Below are 18,617 nucleotides of genomic sequence, written 5' to 3' on the forward strand. Positions count from 1 at the left end.
GGAGCAGGGACAGGCTGTTAGGGATACCAAATGCTAGCCAATAGGGCCACAAAAGTATATTTAAGGATCTGTATAGGTGTGCTATCAATAGGTGTGATACGCAGAGGGGTGCAATACAGAGGCGTAGCTAAAGGCTCATGGGCCCTGGTGCAAGAGTTCAGCTTGGGCCCCACTTCCCTCAGTGCTTTGTGGCCAGGGGCAGGGAAACACATAGCCTTTGTGCTGCCTCCCCCCCCATGCCAAGTTCTTGACTTAACCCCTTTCCTCCTGCCAGAGGTGTAACTTGACCAGCTTGCACTTTCTACAATACTGGTGTCTTCTTATGTGGCACAAGGGTCTTTGGGCCCCCTCAGGCTCCTGGGCCCAGTAGCGAATGCTACCTCTGCACCCCCTATAGCTACGCCCCTGGTGCAATATACTTATAATATACTTTTATAATGAGTCAAAAACACATAGATCTATATAGTGATCACCTGGAAGTCAGGGGCCTAGGGGCTAGGGCCTTACTAGGGCCATTTTTATATAAGGTAAGTTTCCGGGCGGGTTGCTCTTATCAGGGCGGGTGGTCTGTGGTTAGCACCCCCCTGTAGGGCAATATCAGGGACAGTTTATTGCCCACCCTGTACTTCAATACCACACCATTAGCCCAGGGATAGATGTTTTTTGCTTTCCCTCCGGGATTCATGGATGTGCACTGGAACCCCCTGGATTGTGGTAGGACATATGGTTTCTGATTTGGGGCCACTGAGCACCTGATTTAGTGACGCCGAGCACTTGTTATTTCCTACTACATCTATGCTTTTTGCTTAACTTTAATAATTTAATTTATTTTCATTTTTAGGGATATCTTTTCCATTCACACGTCCGCAAAATGGGTCCGCAATTTTTCTGAACGGGTGCAGACCCATTTATTTTCAATGGGGCTGGAATGTGCTGTCCGCAACAGCATTCGTGGATCCACATCCGCACATCCCACATTTGCAATTGCAGACAAGATTAGGCATTTTCTATTATAGTGCCAGCGATGTGCGGTCCGCAAATTGCGGAATGCACATTGCCGGTGTTCGTGTTTTGTGGATCCGCAAAACACTTACGGACGTGTGAATGGACCCTCATTGTAACATTATTAAAGGTTACGTTTTACCTTTATGTCTATTCTAATGTATTGCCTTGCTTGTACAATGTTATAATATACTTTCTATGTTATAAAGTATATTATAGTGCATTTGTATTATGCGGCAGTTGTGTGCGGTTCTGCTGCGATACTGCAGGTATATAGAGGGACAAGCGTTATTGGAACAAATTAATTTCTACTGGTGTGATATACCAGTCCCCCCAAAAAAAAACTGATTATAGCAGGGTGTTATATACCAATATACTTTCTTTATAGTGCATTTGGGTACTGTATAGTGCATTTGCGGATGCGTGGTACACAAAAATTATATTGCCGATATTTCGCATTGAAAAAAATTATGAATGGAGATCGCAAATTCGAATAATACATCTAGTATGTCACTGTTTATGTTGTGGGACTATTTGTGCACTTCTAGTAAGTATTTGGTGGCTGCAAATATGACCTAAAGGTTTGTCAGATTCACCTGCCATTAAAATGAATGGGACCCGCCGAGAACTTGCGGTTCGCAAACATTTGATCGCGCTCGCGAACCTTCCCGGCAGATGTTCGTCCATCACTAGTGTTATCCTCTCTGGTGGCTGGGACAGTTTGAGTTCACATAGGCTGGTGCTTTTTACTATAGTGTACAAGCATGACCAACACTTATGGATTGCATAGTGGTCATAAGCATGGAAACGGGAAGTATATAATGTGATGGAAAAATGAATCCAGCCAGCAAAGGAGGCAATATGGACAATCAAAATACATTAGTAAGTGCTTCTTATTAACTTTCTCTACATGATAAATGATATTTGCTAAAGTGAGACAACCCCTTTAAGTTTCAGGTAAAGTGGTTTGGATCCTTGGGCATCCTTTTGTCCACTGGACAAAGAAAAGAGCCAGTGAATGTTATTATGGAGTTAAGCTTTCTTTTTCATCTGTGAGGTGGTGCACGTATGCTGGCCTGGTGTATGAGGTTTCACATAGACTTTGTTTATGGATTAATTGCTATTGTTCTCAGTGTTTTTTCATGATCCTGATGCTCTTATTGTACATTTTGGAGGGATTAATTTAGATCCGATAGGTAGCATGGAGTTCATTTTTAAAATAAAGTTGTGTTTAATGTCAATGTGTCGGCTTTTTCTAAATGTTCGTATTATTTTTTCAGATATTGATCCCCGTTTGTTGTGCCTGTGCTCTCCTATGAGGTATTTGGATCTCATTCGAAAACGTGTTAATCGTTAAATGCAGCGGTTCATGCCGTTAGTTTGGGGTATTATCTTATCGTCATATTGACCTGGAAGGGATTCGCCCAGCCTCTATTTTTCTGAACTCGTTGATCTTTCCGGTATAAGTTTGGACATTTTTTTATTTCGTTTTTTTGGGCAAAGAAAATTATTTTTGGTGGGGTGGGGATGGTTGTGCATTGTAAAGCCTGGCAGGCGTGTGGACCAAAATGGCTTATTGTTAAGTGAATTGGTGAAGCTTCTGGCTGAGCTTATTTTTTATCATTATTGTTATAATTTAGGTTAACTTGGTTATTTATTTGTAATATACATTTTATTATTCATGATTGTTAAGTAATTGTTAGTTAATAAGGTTAACTAATAAAGGCTGTGGCCAAGACATTTTCCAATTAAAATATGGTGTCATACAGGGTGGTCTGGTGGCAGGCAGGCAGCACAGGTGATCTGGTAGGTGGCTCGGTGGTGATCTAACAAAGTGACGTCACATCCAGTGATGAGTAGAAAGTTTTACCTCAGAGTACTACCCATCTAAAATCTAATGGATGCTAAAGGACAATATGGCCTTTTAGGGGTTAATAAAAATTACTTCATCCACTTGCGCACACAGAGCAGTCACTCCTTTAAGTGCAAGTGGCAGGGGCAGAATGGCCATAGACCTTGTTCATCTCATAATCAGTGCAGTCCGACAGAAGGCGTTCATTTTATAGTCAGTATAGTCTGCCAAGTGGCATTCATTTTATAGTCAGTGAAGTCTGCCAAGTGGCATTCATTTTATAGTCAGTGCAGTCTGCCAAGTGGCATTCATTTTATAGTCAGTGAAGTCTGCCAAGTGGCATTCATTTTATAGTCAGTACAGTCTGCCAAGTGGCATTCATTTTATAGTCAGTATAGTCTGCCAAGTGGCATTCATTTTATAGTCAGTATAGTCTGCCAAGTGGCATTCATTTTATAGTCAGTGCAGTCTGCCAAGTGGCATTCATTTTATAGTCAGTGCAGTCTGCCAAGTGGCATTCATTTTATAGTCAGTGCAGTCTGCCAAGTGGCATTCATTTTATAGTCAGTGCAGTCTGCCAAGTGGCATTCATTTTATAGTCAGTGCAGTCTGCCAAGTGGCCTTCATTTTATAGTCAGTATAGTCTGCCAAGTGGCATTCATTTTATAGTCAGTGTAGTCTGCCAAGTGGCTTTCATTTTATAGTCAGTGTAGTCTGCCAAGTGTCATATATTTTATAGTCAGTGCTATCTGGCATTCATTTTACAGTCTGTAGACTGCCAGGTGGTGCTTATTTTATAGTCAGTGAAGTCTGTGAGGAAAAAATGTTCATTTTATAGTCAAAGCGGTCTGCCATGTGGCCTTGAATTTATAGTCAGTGTAGCCCATCAGGTGGCATTCATTTTATAGTCAGTGTTTTCTGTGAATTGGAGTTCTGTTCACTTTATAGTCTGTGGTCTGCCAGGTGGCGTTCATTTTCTAGTCAGTGCAGTCTGTCAGGTGATGTTCATTCTATAGTCAGTGCAGTCTGTCAGGTGATGTTCATTCTATAGTCAGTGCAGTCTGTCAGGTGATGTTCATACTATAGTCAGTGCAGTCTGTCAGTGATGTTCATTCTATAGTCAGTGCAGTCTGTCAGGTGGCGTTCATTCTATAGTTAGTGCAGTCTGTCAGGTGATGTTCATTCTATAGTCAGTGCAGTCTGTCAGGTGATGTTCATTCTATAGTCAGTGCAGTCTGTCAGGTGATGTTCATTCTATAGTCAGTGCAGTCTGTCAGGTGGTGTTCATTCTATAGTCAGTGCAGTCTGTCAGGTGATGTTCATTCTATAGTCAGTGCAGTCTGTCAGGTGATGTTCATTCTATAGTCAGTGCAGTCTGTCAGGTGGTGTTCATTCTATAGTCAGTGCAGTCTGCCAGGTGGCGTTCATTCTACAGTCAGTGCAGTCTGCCAGGTGATGTTCATTCTATAGTCAGTGCAGTCTGTCAGGTGATGTTCATTCTATAGTCAGTGCAGTCTGTCAGGTGGCGTTCATTCTATAGTCAGTGCAGTCTGTCAGGTGATGTTCATTCTATAGTCAGTGCAGACTGTCAGGTGATGTTCATTCTAAAGGTCAGTGCAGTCTGTCAGGTGGCGTTTATTCTATAGTCAGTGCAGTCTGTCAGGTGATGTTTATTCTATAGTCAATGCAGTCTGTCAGGTGATGTTCATTCTATAGTCAGTGCAGTCTGTCAGGTGATGTTCATTCTATAGTCAGTGCAGTCTGTCAGGTGGCGTCCATTCTATAGTCAGTGCTGTCTGCCAGGTGATGTTCATTCTATAGTCAGTGCAGTCTGTCAGGTAATGTTCATTCTATAGTCAGTGCAGTCTGTCAGATGATGTTCATTCTATAGTCAATGCAGTCTGTCAGATGATGTTCATTCTATAGTCAGTGCAGTCTGTCAGGTGGTGTTCATTCTATAGTCAGTGCAGTCTGTCAGGTGGTGTTCATTCTATAGTCAGTGCAGTCTGTCAGGTAATGTTCATTCTATAGTCAGTGCAGTCTGTCAGGTGGCATTCATTCTATAGTCAGTGCAGTCTGTCAGATGATGTTCATTCTATAGTCAGTGCAGTCTGTCAGGTAATGTTCATTCTATAGTCAGTGCAGTCTGTCAGATGATGTTCATTCTATAGTCAGTGCAGTCTGTCAGATGATGTTCATTCTATAGTCAGTGCAGTCTGTCAGGTGATGTTCATTCTATAGTCAGTGCAGTCTGTCAGATGATGTTCATTCTATAGTCAGTGCAGTCTGTCAGATGATGTTCATTCTATAGTCAGTGCAGTCTGTCAGGTGATGTTCATTCTATAGTCAGTGCAGTCTGTCAGGTGGTGTTCATTCTATAGTCAGTGCAGTCTGTCAGGTGGCGTTCATTCTATAGTCAGTGCAGTCTGTCAGGTGATGTTCATTCTAAAGGTCAGTGCAGTCTGTCAGGTGATGTTCATTCTATAGTCTGTGGTCTGCCAGGTGGCGTTTATTCTATAGTCAGTGCAGTCTGTCAGGTGATGTTTATTCTATAGTCAGTGCAGTCTGTCAGGTGATGTTTATTCTATAGTCAATGCAGTCTGTCAGGTGATGTTCATTCTATAGTCAGTGCAGTCTGTCAGGTGATGTTCATTCTATAGTCAGTGCTGTCTGCCAGGTGATGTTCATTCTATAGTCAGTGCAGTCTGTCAGGTAATGTTCATTCTATAGTCAGTGCAGTCTGTCAGGTGATGTTCATTCTATAGTCAATGCAGTCTGTCAGATGATGTTCATTCTATAGTCAATGCAGTCTGTCAGGTGATGTTCATTCTATAGTCAGTGCTGTCTGCCAGGTGATGTTTATTCTATAGTCAATGCAGTCTGTCAGGTGATGTTCATTCTATAGTCAGTGCAGTCTGTCAGGTGATGTTCATTCTATAGTCAGTGCTGTCTGCCAGGTGATGTTCATTCTATAGTCAGTGCAGTCTGTCAGGTGATGTTCATTCTATAGTCAATGCAGTCTGTCAGATGATGTTCATTCTATAGTCAATGCAGTCTGTCAGGTGATGTTCATTCTATAGTCAGTGCAGTCTGTCAGGTGATGTTCATTCTATAGTCAGTGCAGTCTGTCAGGTGATGTTCATTCTATAGTCAGTGCAGTCTGTCAGGTGATGTTTATTCTATAGTCAGTGCAGTCTGTCAGGTGATGTTTATTCTATAGTCAATGCAGTCTGTCAGGTGATGTTCATTCTATAGTCAGTGCAGTCTGTCAGGTGATGTTCATTCTATAGTCAGTGCTGTCTGCCAGGTGATGTTCATTCTATAGTCAGTGCAGTCTGTCAGGTGATGTTCATTCTATAGTCAATGCAGTCTGTCAGATGATGTTCATTCTATAGTCAATGCAGTCTGTCAGGTGATGTTCATTCTATAGTCAGTGCAGTCTGTCAGGTGATGTTCATTCTATAGTCAATGCAGTCTGTCAGGTGATGTTCATTCTATAGTCAGTGCAGTCTGTCAGGTGATGTTCATTCTATAGTCAATGCAGTCTGTCAGGTGATGTTCATTCTATAGTCAGTGCAGTCTGTCAGGTGATGTTCATTCTATAGTCAATGCAGTCTGTCAGGTGATGTTCATTCTATAGTCAGTGCAGTCTGTCAGATAATGTTCATTCTATAGTCAGTGCAGTCTGTCAGGTGATGTTCATTCTATAGTCAGTGCAGTCTGTCAGGTGATGTTCATTCTATAGTCAGTGCAGTCTGTCAGGTGATGTTCATTCTATAGTCAGTGCAGTCTGTCAGGTGATGTTCATTCTATAGTCAGTGCAGTCTGTCAGGTGATGTTCATTCTATAGTCAGTGCAGTCTGTCAGGTGGTGTTCATTCTATAGTCAGTGCAGTCTGTCAGGTGATGTTCATTCTATAGTCAGTGCAGTCTGTCAGGTGGCGTCCATTCTATAGTCAGTGCAGTCTGTCAGGTGATGTTCATTCTATAGTCAGTGCAGTCTGTCAGGTGGTGTTCATTTTAATTATCAGTGCTGTCTGCCAAGTGGCATACAATTTACAGGCTGTGGTCTCCCAGGTGAAACTCAAATTTTAATTTCTCCTATGCAAAATATGGACACCTTTAATTTTTTTTGTTTAATTATAATATTTGAGGCCCTGTGTGCTTTCCCCAGTTTTTTGGAACTATGTAAACTAACAAATGGGTCGTCCACGATTACAAAAACATGGTTGCTTTCTGCCAGAAACAGCGCCTCCCCTGCCCATCCTTTGTGTCTGCAGTTCTGCTCCATTGAAGAGAATGAGAATGAGCTGCAGTATCACACACAACCTTGGCACAGATGTGGAACCATTTTTGGAATGCAGCAGCCATGTTTTTCTACCCCACAACCCCTTTAACACTTGGCCTGTGCTATGTTGTTTGCTGTAACCTTATAGCCCAGGATTCCTATCATTTACATTACAATGCGTGTCACACATTATACAGATATTCGCTAAGGTTAATCCAGGTCATGAGATTTCATTTGGTTTGTTCTTCGTGCAGAAGGTAATAAGTCCATAGAGACCTTGTCGCTATTTTAGAAAGAATAACATTTAATTCATTAAACACATTAATCTAACTGTGGTACAGAAACCATTATTACAAGACTCAGGGAGACCTATTAGACCATCGGGATTGTGGGAAATCAGAATTCAGCTGTTGTAAGACACAAATAACTACATGAATTCTCCACTACAAATGCTAGAAAAATTACCTGTTCACTAAATCGATAAGAAAAATACAGTCACCTTAATGAAATCAATTGCTACAAGATCTGTTTAGTATCTATCAGCAATAATTAAACTTTTCAAAATTCTCTTCCTCAATATTTTAGCACAGGCAACTGTAGGATTTGATATGGGGATTTTATTCTTTTTTTTTTTTTTTTTTGCATTACTGGTAAATGTAGTATTATAAGGGGTATGAGGTCTTCATTGTCAACCCTTTAAAGCTGGATAATTAGATGTTAGGTTTTATTTGTAGGATCCAAAATGAAAATGGTAGACTGACTGCGCAAGTGAGTGAACTAATTATACCATAATAAAATCTAACTGATTCTAGATAGGTCGATGAATACGAGTACCCATACTTGTATTGTCAAATTCACATCCCCACCCATCCCTCAGTTGAACTAAATGCACTTATATATTTTTTCAATTTTGCTATATAATTACTTGTATATTCAAAGATCTGAACTTAACATTCTCAGTTATAGCCTTGATGAGTGGTTAGAATGCAACAACCCGGAGGATGAGATGGAGATGCAGTCAGAGGACAGGCCAAGGGTCTGATAAAAGAGCAGGACAGGTATAAGGCAATGTATCCAAGGAGGGAAGTAAAACAAGAATCCAGTAAAAAATCCAAGATCAGGTTGAGGATGAAAAGCCTGGAAAAAGTACTGAGATGTACTTAACTTAATAGGTCCCTAGTAGCTTCTCCGTTAAAGGGACCTATGAAACTGGCTGACCTGTTGCATGTGTGCTTGGCAGCTGTAGGCATCTGTGTTAGTCCTTATCCAGCAAACAGGAAGTAGGCTCAAAGTACAGAAGAGAACTGCCGGCGAGCCTCTTTCCCGTACTGCACATGTGCCGGATCCTAAAGCACACAGCGCTTGTCAGGGCCGGGCATGAAGATGTTTACGCCACTTGGACATGTCATTCAAATTGGAGAGTGCGCGGCAGTTTCAGGGAGAGCAGAGCCTCTAGGAGTAATGGCAATGCCCCCGTTGTTCCTAGAGGCTCATTTGAATATAGGGGTGCAACAATTACTCGATGTAATCGAGTAAAAAAAATCCTCGGTGCATGTGATCATGGAGCGTGAGTGAAGTGAATCCTCTCACTCACCGCTCCGTGGCCTCCCTGGAGCCTCTGCTGGAGTGTCTGTTGCAGCAGTACCGGGGCTCGGTCGTGGTGCGGGAGGAAGCGCAGTGTGTGCTGCAGTGCCCGGGCTGTGGCGGCTTCCAGGCGGGCCTGGTCACTGTGCTGTGCGGGCACACGTACTGCTGGCCCTTCTACGGGGAGACCCCAGGAAGTGCTGCTGGCTGTGACAGGGGGAAATGGGGCACCCGCCCCACTGGACCTGTGTGCAACTCAGGCAGCAGGCCGACAAGTGTGTGCCCAGGAAGAGCTGGCAGCACCGGGATATCGCTGAGCTGCTGGAGGCCGGGGAGCTCCAGGAGGCATTGGCCAGGATCCGCTTTGCCATAGACACAGGTAGGAAGCCTGCTGCCCATAGAGATCTGTGCCTGGGAAAGCTGGGTGGCAGCAGAACTAGTCTATTCAAGGCTCCTGAATGCCAACATTATGGTACTACTGCTGTGACTACAGGGGAGCAGTGGGGTAAACACTGTGCAGTGACTACTGGGGAGCAGTGGGGTGACCCATGTGCAGTGACTACTGGGGAGCAGTGGGGTGACCCATGTGCAGTGACTACTGGGGAGCAGTGGGGTGACCACTGTGGGGTGGCTACAGGAAGGACATGGCAATGGATCGCATGGAGGGACTGGGGGAGGGGGACATGGCAATGGATGACATGGAGGGGCAGATGGCACTGGGGGAGTGGGGACATGACATCTGATGGCACTGGGGGAGTGGAGCTGATGGTACGGTGGGGAGAGCTGAATGCACTGGGGTGGGGGAGAGCTGATGGCAATGGGGTGGGGGAGAGCTCATGGCAACGGGTGGAGAGAGCTGATGGCACTGGGTGAGGAGAGCTGATAGCAGTGGGGGAGTGGAGCTGATGGCACTGGGTGGGGGAGAGCTGAAGGCACTGGGGGAGTGAAGCTGATGGCACTGGGGGGAACGAAAGGTGTTGGGGACTAATGGCAGGGGAGTCTGATGAGTTTTTATAAACTAAAACAGTATATTAATTCATTTTTTATTATTAGAGTACTCGATTAATAATAAAAATAATCGTTAGAATACTCGATTACTAAAATAATCATTTACTACAACCCTATTTGAATATATTAAAATCCAGGAATGAGTAAGTCAGGTTGTCAACCAAACCTTTGCAGCTGGTAGCTGGAACTAGCAGCAGGTGCTGTACCTTGAGAGTGGGTACCTGCTGCTAGGGAAGGGAGAGGTAACAGTGGTATTACTCTCACTGTCTGCATCCATCTACTTGTATCTTGGAAGAACTCAACTGGACTGAAGTGGGCAAACATTTTTGTTGTTGTACAGCTTTTAAGAAAAAAGTGAATTTAAGAAAGAAATTCTACTTTGAAAAAATATTATTTTTCTCCAAGAACCATTAAAACCAGTGAGCTACATTAACACGACGGTGTAAAAAAATGTCCATTAAAAATGTCAAAACTAGAGATGGTTCGCCGAATTTATTGGGAAAAATTAGCTTCGATCCAAATTTATTTGCGGCGAATTACGTTAAAAAACAGCTATTTCCTGGCTGCAGAGAACCTTTATAGTGGTACAGAACACTGTGCCTTGCAGTAACACGCATAGGGAGTCTGCTGTGGTAGTGAAATAATACTGTGAGTCCATATGACATGCAGATGACAGGCGTCACACTTAGAATCACTGCACACTTCACTTATTTGGGCATTAGCGGGGCCAAAACTGACCAAATAGGTCTCAGCCTTACAGGTCAATGTTAGGGCCAAGAAGCAGCGCACTCCTTTTACACCGTCGTCAGCTGATTCCACATAGATGTCAACAGAACCTGTTCTATTAAACGCTTATACAAGTAGAGCCCCCCGACAGAGTGTAGAGGGTGTCAGCAGTGATTATTTTGCCTTTCCTCTGATCTGTCAGAACAATAACCCACAAAAAACTGATCCTGTCTTTGGAGCATCCACCTTTACTCGGTCAGCAGCATTTGGTCAGTAATCCATCAGTATTGCTAATTAAAAAAAAAAAAACGGAGTGGGGGGGGCGGAGCCTGCACCGGAGCTAGATGGCAGCCTGAAGTGAAGCTCTGCTGTATAAGAAGCCCTCACAGCCTTATTTCTCTAGCACTTTGGACCCAGGATGGTCAAAATAGGTGGCCCCAGACACGTGGACACACAGGCACACTTTAAAGAAGCAATCTCTACCAAATCTATGGATAAATTCATAAAGAAAGCCGCACATGCACATGTGGCTAAGGATTCCAAGATGGCGCCCGGAACGCCGAGAGCGGCGGAGAACAGTGTGAAAGCTGCTGCTGCCTCAGAGAAGGTAAGGGACATCTCCCCTGGGGCTGATACCTTGCCTATATCGAGATCGTTCCTGAAAGAAGCCCTGAGTGAAGCGCTGGATCCCCTCAGATCTTGCCTCCATTAAGGAAGACATGCGCCACATTGGGAGGAGGGTGGAGGTGTTAGAGGACACACAATCGCCGATTATATCACATCAAAAGGAAACTTCCTCCGCTCTGTCCCTGCACCAAAAGCACTTGAATTCCTTGTACACACTCCTGGAAGACCAGGAGAATAGGGGAAGAATTTGTGATTCAGAGGCATTCCAGAGTCTGTGGGCACAGATGATATACATGAAGCAGTTACGAATATATGCATGCAGCTGCTGGGACCAGACTCCTCTCATGAGATCATTATTGAGAGAGCACACAGGGCATTGCGGCCTAAGCCTCAACCTACAGAACCACCAAGGGATGTGATCTGTAGATTCCTCCATTATCCTGTCAAGGACGCTATATTGAACAGAGCTAGAAATGCCCCACAAGTGACTGTGGATGACTGCCCGATTTCTATATATCAGGACTTAGCTCAAACCATCTTAAAGAAAAGGAGGGCCCTAAAGCCACTAACTGAATGGTTATGCAACAACAAAGTAATGTATAAGTGGCTTTTTCCTTTTGGTCTGTCCTTTATATTTAACGGTCAGAGATTTTCCATATCCACATTTCAAGACCTGACTAAAGCTTTTGATATCCTGCAAATTGACCATCTCCACATTGAAAATTTGGACATTATCCAAGGAAGCTTTTCATCAGCCAACCTTCCTACAGTTGTCCCGTGGGAGACTCCTCGTCAGGCCAAGCCTCAAAGGTCAAGAAGAGGTCGTAATTCCTCCACGCCAAGACGCCTTCCTTTCACTGAAGATTAAAACTCTCGTGTCTTACATCAGGGTCCAGCTATATTATATATATAAAAGATCTCAAGTCCATGGTCTCAAGAAGCATTTCAAGTTGGGACATTATGTCTCTAGTTTCATATATGTCCTATGTTTTTCCAAGACAATGCTTTTTCTCTCCACCTGTTTTGCACCTTACATGGATCCAAATTGTAGACCCATATGAGGGTAGCACACTGTGTCACAATATGTTGTGTACTATTCCCCCCCTACCCCCTTTCATTTGAGCGTAATTGCTCTATTCTTTGAATTGTTTACAACCATACGTTACCACGTTTTTCATTTATGTTCTATTTTCTTTGTTATGATGACAGGCATTCTTAATTGTCTAGGATACAATCCCGTAGAAGAGGGGGACGTTTTTGGAACCCAGATGCTCCGCCAAGAGAGGCTAAGTACCCTCATTTTGCACCCACACAAGACTTTCCAAAGCATACATCGGTTAGACATTCTTTTGACAAATGGCTGACCTATGTGTAGCTTCGTTTAATGTCAAAGGGTTTCACGCCCCTGCTAAACGTAGCCAAATATTTACATAAATGAAAAAAGAAAATTGTTCAGTTCTGATGCTACAGGAGACACATTTTAAATTTAATAAATACCCTAACCTTTCCAGGTCTTTATTCCCACATTGGTATCATTGTGGCTCCAACTCAGCAGCATCTAGAGGCGTGAGCATCGGGTTCAGAAGAGGCCTCCCTTTCACTTATGTCTCACACATTCAGGACGTAGAGGGTAGATACATCCTTTTAAAAGGAACTATTGCTAACCAATATTACACTTTTGCTAATATATACGCTCCTAATGTTAATCAGGTATCTTGGTTGGTGGATGTGCTCTCTCTGTTGGAATCGTACAAGGAAGGTGTGGTACTGTTTGGAGGAGATTTAAATATTGCAATTGAACCATTATTAGATTCGACTTCTAAGAAGTCCGCAATTTATTTTAAGGCCCTCAAGCATCTCAAGAAAAAGATGCAACAAAGTGCCTTGCTAGATGTTTGGCGTATTTTTAATCCCTCCGGACGGGACTACACCTTTTTTTCTTCACCCCATCACTCTTATGACCGACTGGACTACTTGTTAGTATCCAAAGAACATCTTGGCCTATGTACTCGGGCATACATAGGCAACATGATCCTCTCAGACCATGCGCCTATATTCTTAAATATTCTGGCCCCATCGTTAGCACCCCGAGCATTTAGGTGGCGACTAAATGAACAACTTATAACAACTGAGGACAATTTAAAAATTATTCAGCCACTGCTAGAAGAGTTTTTCTCCCTTAACTCCCTCCCAGAAACTTCCCCACATATTTTGTGGGATACCCATAAGGCATACATGAGGGGTCAATTTATTAACTTGGGGGCAAGAATTAAAAAAGAAAGGAAAAAACAAGTTGAAGCCCTTTTGTCCCAGATTCAAGGCTTGGAAATTTTGCATAAAAGATCCTTATCACAGATACACCTTGACGAACTTACGGAAATGAGGGCTAAGTTGAAAAACCTCCTCAACACGTCCTCAGCGAAATTTTTTCTTCATGCGCAATTCAAATATTATTAGGAAAACCCATAACTATATACATAAGATTAAAGCCCCAGATAAAGGAGAAGTATATACTACCCCTGAAATAGCCATACACTTCCAAAAATTATATTATTCCCTATATAACATAAGTGATACTGAGAGACAAAATAATAACCCTCCCCCTCCACCCCCAGAAAAATCAGTTTCGGCCTTTCTAGAATCACTTTCATTGCCAACGCTGTCTGATAGTCAATCCCATATTCTCCAAGCCCCTTTTACACTAGATGAAGTCATGGCTGCAGTCAAACAACTACCGAATGGGAAAAGCCCTGGTCCAGATAGCTACCCTGCCTTATATTATCATACCTTTCTAAACATATTAGGCCCGTACCTACTTAAAGTGTACAACTGCTCCCTGTCTGGTGTCCCACTTACTACGGACATGACTAGGGCAAACATCACACTTATCCCAAAAGAAGGGAAGGACAGTTCCCTATGTGCTAACTACCGCCCTATATCCTTATTAAATCTGGATTTAAAAATATTAGCCAAAATGCTAGCATCACGCCTTTCCAACCTTCTTCCATCCCTAATCAAGGGAGACCAGGTGGGTTTTGTCCGTGGTAGGGAGGGCAGAGACAACACTGCCAAAGTCCTGAACGCTATATACTATGCTAAGAGGTATGGTCGTCCTCTGGTCCTCCTTAGCACGGACGCCGAAAAGGCGTTCAATAGAGTCAGCTTGGAATATATGGAAGAGGTTCTCTGAGCTTTCAAATTTCCAGCCCCATATATTAAAGCCATTCTATCATTATACACTCATGCATCAGCTGCCATTATCATTAATGACACCTTGCCCCCGACCTTCGTCGTCCGTAATGGCACCAGACAGGGATGCCCTCTTTCCCCACTAATTTTTGTGCTGGTCATGGAAACATTATTGCAGTCGCTCAGAAGAGAGGAAGGGATTGAAGGCATCAAAATTGGCCATCAAGAACATAAAGTAGCTGCGTTCGCAGACGACCTACTAATAATGAACACTAACCCAACTAAAGCCCTCCCCCTGATATACCGAACATTAGAACAGTTTAGCCTCTATTCTAACTTTAAGATCAATATGAGCAAGTCCCACGTACTAATTATAGACCTCCCTTCCCCAATTAGGAATTTATTGAAGGCTAGTTCCCCTTTTAACTGGGACACCCCCCCTTTTATAATCAATAACAGAACAACTGTTGTTGTTAAAGAACCCCTCGCTTTTGTGGTCTGGTAGAAAAAATATTGTCACCTCCCTAGTTCTGCCCAGACTGACCTACTTACAACAGGTTTTGCCCATTCCAGTCCCTAAGACATATTATGTGAAAATTAAACGTGAAATCAGCTCTTTTGTTTGGGATGGGAAGAGGGCTCGACTCGCTCGTTCTGTTCTCTGTAAGCCTAAGGCTAAAGGAGAGATAGGTTTGCCGGATCCTGAGCTGTATGGGAAAGCAGCAATATTATCAAGAGTAGTAGAATGGTTAACAAGTCCGATAAACAAGTCTTGGGTTTCCATGGAGCAGAATGATATGGGTTTGTGCCTCTCAGGTCTCTTAGTGGGACAAGGAAAGTTTCCTACCCCGAATAAACCTCTCAACCCTATTGTAAAGTCGACACTGTCGACGTGGAACTGGTTTCAATCCTCTCAATATGCAGTTCCCCTCCTGTCGCCTCTGCTTTAGATAAAAGATATAATGGCACATGCCTCTCCTGTTTTAAGAGATTGTCTACCTCTTTCAGTCACAACTCCACAATCCAAATTCTTTCCTTATATGGAGAAGAGGGTTCAGTATTAAGCAATGAGGAAATTCTACATATTTTTCCAGATTGTAAACCCTTCCCACACCTGCTTACTTTTATCCGCTCCTTCATTACTATAGAGGCCCTTTTACGCCCACTAACGTGGTTTGAAAGCCTACTAGTGGAACACTCTAGACATACCAAGCTGATATCCAGACTATATAAAAAACTAATTACGCCGATAAATATGGCCAAACCGGCTTTTATAGGGCAGTGGGAGAAAGATTTGGGTGTTGTTTTTTCCCAAGACGAGGTCTCACAGCTTCTACTGCTACCCCATAGGTCGTCCAGATGTGTCCGAACCCAAGAAAAAGGCTACGTTGGTATAGGACTCCAGACATCACCTGTATGTATAGTTTGAACGGACACATGCTGGAGGTGCAGAGATCAAAGGGGAACATTTTATCATATCTGGTGGCTATGCCCAGCTATGCAGAAATGGTGGACTGAGATCTTTAGTGTAGCCAACAAAATATGTAAAGTGAAGATTTCAATGTCTCCCCAACTGGCATTATTGGGATCCAACCCCTCCGCCTCTAGTGAGACCCCCACTCGCTTTTTCCACTGTATGATTAGTGCAGCTCGCCTCCTTAACCCAAAATTTTAGCTATCATCAGATGTCCCTTCCATATCTCAATGGACGGAGAAATTTGATCAAATATACAGGTTTGAAGAGATCTCGGCTTAGGAAAATCGTAGGTTTAACTCCTTTAGGGTTACTTGGTGTGCCTGGGCCAATTATAGGAATTTTGCCTACATACCTTAGTATATTAATTTAACTTACAACGCCAAGTGCTCTCAAGGTGATAAGAGAAGCCCTCCCATATTGGGATTTGGACATGTGTTTCAAATGATTGTGAGTCAATTATTCAATATGAGGCTTATTGTATTATTGTATCCATGTAATGTAATGCAACTTGTGTGTATATCTCCTGTCATCCAATGTGTTATTTCTTTATAACATGTACTTCAAAGGTTTGTCCTATAATATTCAATAAAAAAATGTATAAAAAAAGAAAAAAAACAGGAGTGGATCCAAAACAGAGATGACACGTGAAAGGAATATTTGCATGTCTTCTGTGTTTTTTACCCACTCCTGCTTTTGGCTACCAAATCATAACCCAATTCTGATTGGACTATACAGGACTTACAGCTGCTACACAGAGAGGATCCGTTGTGCGTCTCATTTTTCCTTCCTTCTAACAGATAAGAAGGGTCAAATAAATGATGATGTCAGCCAAGCAAAAAAAGGCTAAATGTTGGCCCAGTCATGAAGTGGGGAGGGTGAGAACAGCATGAGAAGTCCACAGAGTGGCCCTATGACACAGTAGTGAGGTGAAAGCAGTATTAGGAGACCACAGAGTGGCCTAATGACAGAGTTTGTAGGTGGCGGCAGCATGAGGAGGCCATAGAGTGGGACAATGACAGAGTGTTGAGATGGCAGCATCATGAGGCCATAGGGTGGCAAGGTGACATAGTGTAGAGGTGGGAGCAGCATGAGGAGAGGAGACCACAAAGTGGCAAGGTTGACATAGTGTGGAAGTGGCAGGAGCATCAGGAGGCCACAGAATGGCAAGGTGACATAGTGTAGAGGTGGGTGGAAATACAAGAACCCGTGAAGATGGTATGTGAAAAAAGGAGAACTTGTCATCAGATGTGTGGCATCAGGTGGGTGGCAGAATCAGAATAGTAGCTGAGGCAGGTAGCCAGATGAAACTGGTCTCTTATGTCAAAGTGTTGGTGTGGCAGCATGGATGATCTAGTCTGATGCATAAGGAATTGGTGGGTGGAAATCCTGGCTGATCCAAGCCTGATTCATCTTGACAAAGGTCAGTCTCTACACATTTACAGGCGAGTTCTTCTTGGGTTAACTATGGCCCCCGCCGCACTAAACACCTGCTCTGATGCCACACTACTGGACGGGCAGGACAGATTTTTCAGGGCAAACTCGTTTTGGCCACAAATCCACAAATCCAGTTTGACTATCCAGTAGTCCGGAGGATCTTCAATGATGGCTGGCAGTGTGCACTCCAAGTATGTCACCATCTGCTGGTTCTGGTCCTGTTCTACGTCTAGCTACTGGTGAGTAGTTTCTTCACTATGCAGGTGAAGAAAAGTGCTCATCAGAGACCCTAGACTCAGGATGCTGCTGATGAAGCTGGTACTGCTCCTGCAACCCCACCCCTCCCCAGCAGTCATGGCAGTGGAACATGAGCACAGAGGGCCTCCCCCACCCCGGTTAGACCTGCAAGAGGATGGACAATGGCGCAGATAGGCAGTGGCCAACTGACCACATAGGATGTCTCTATAGTAGTTCAGTTTGTCCTCCCTCTCAGCGGGTGTAAAAAAGGCCCCCATTTTGGACCAGTAGCGAGGGTCCAACAAGATGGAGAGCCAGAAGTCATCCTTCTGCTGAACGGTGAGAATTCGGCTGTCACTACGCAAGCAAGTGAGCACGCAGCAGGCTATTCGTGCAAGTGACTTGGAGGGACTCCCTGCCTCCACCTCCACTGCATACTGCCACGGTATGTCTGGATCCTTTTCCTCATGTTCCTCATCGCCCTGTATCTCCTCTGCCTGCTCCTGCTCCTCCTCTCACCTGTATACAAAAAACACCCATTTTGTTACACATTGCTTGCGCACCAATTCTCTCCTCCTCCAGTTCAGCCCCCACAGGGCTCATGTGGCCTTGAGATCTAGGCGCCATGTCTCCAGTCCCCTGACCTGCCAGGTTTACCATCATCTGTTCCAGGACATGAAGGAGTGGAATAAAATTGTTCATCCCGTTGTCCTGGCGACTGACAAATAATGTGGCCTTCTCAAAGGGCCTGAGCAAACGGCAGGTGTCACACATGAGCTGCCACCGGCTGACATCGAAATTACACAGGGGAGTACTCCTGTCCGCTTGGATCATCAAGAAATCGTTGATGGCCTTTCTCTGTTCACATAGTCAGCCTAACATATGGAGGGTGGAATTTCAACGGGTGGAAACGTTGCATATCAGCCTATGTTGGGGGATAGCGTTCTGCTGCTGCAGCTCGAGGAGGGTGTGCTTTGTGGTATACGAGTGGCTGAAGTGCATTCAAAGTTTTCTGGCCATTTTTAGGATGTCTTGCAGATGGGTGGAAGACTTCAGGAACTGCTTGACAACCAGATTGAACACGTGTGCCATGCAGAGCGTATGGCTCAGCCGTCCTTGACGCAGTGCCGACGCCATGTTCTTCCCGTTGTCGGTCACCATGATTCCGATTTTTATTTGTTGCGTAGAAAGCCA

The sequence above is a fragment of the Bufo gargarizans genome, chromosome 2 (genome assembly GCF_014858855.1).
Source record: "Bufo gargarizans isolate SCDJY-AF-19 chromosome 2, ASM1485885v1, whole genome shotgun sequence".
Lineage (NCBI taxonomy): Eukaryota > Metazoa > Chordata > Amphibia > Anura > Bufonidae > Bufo > Bufo gargarizans.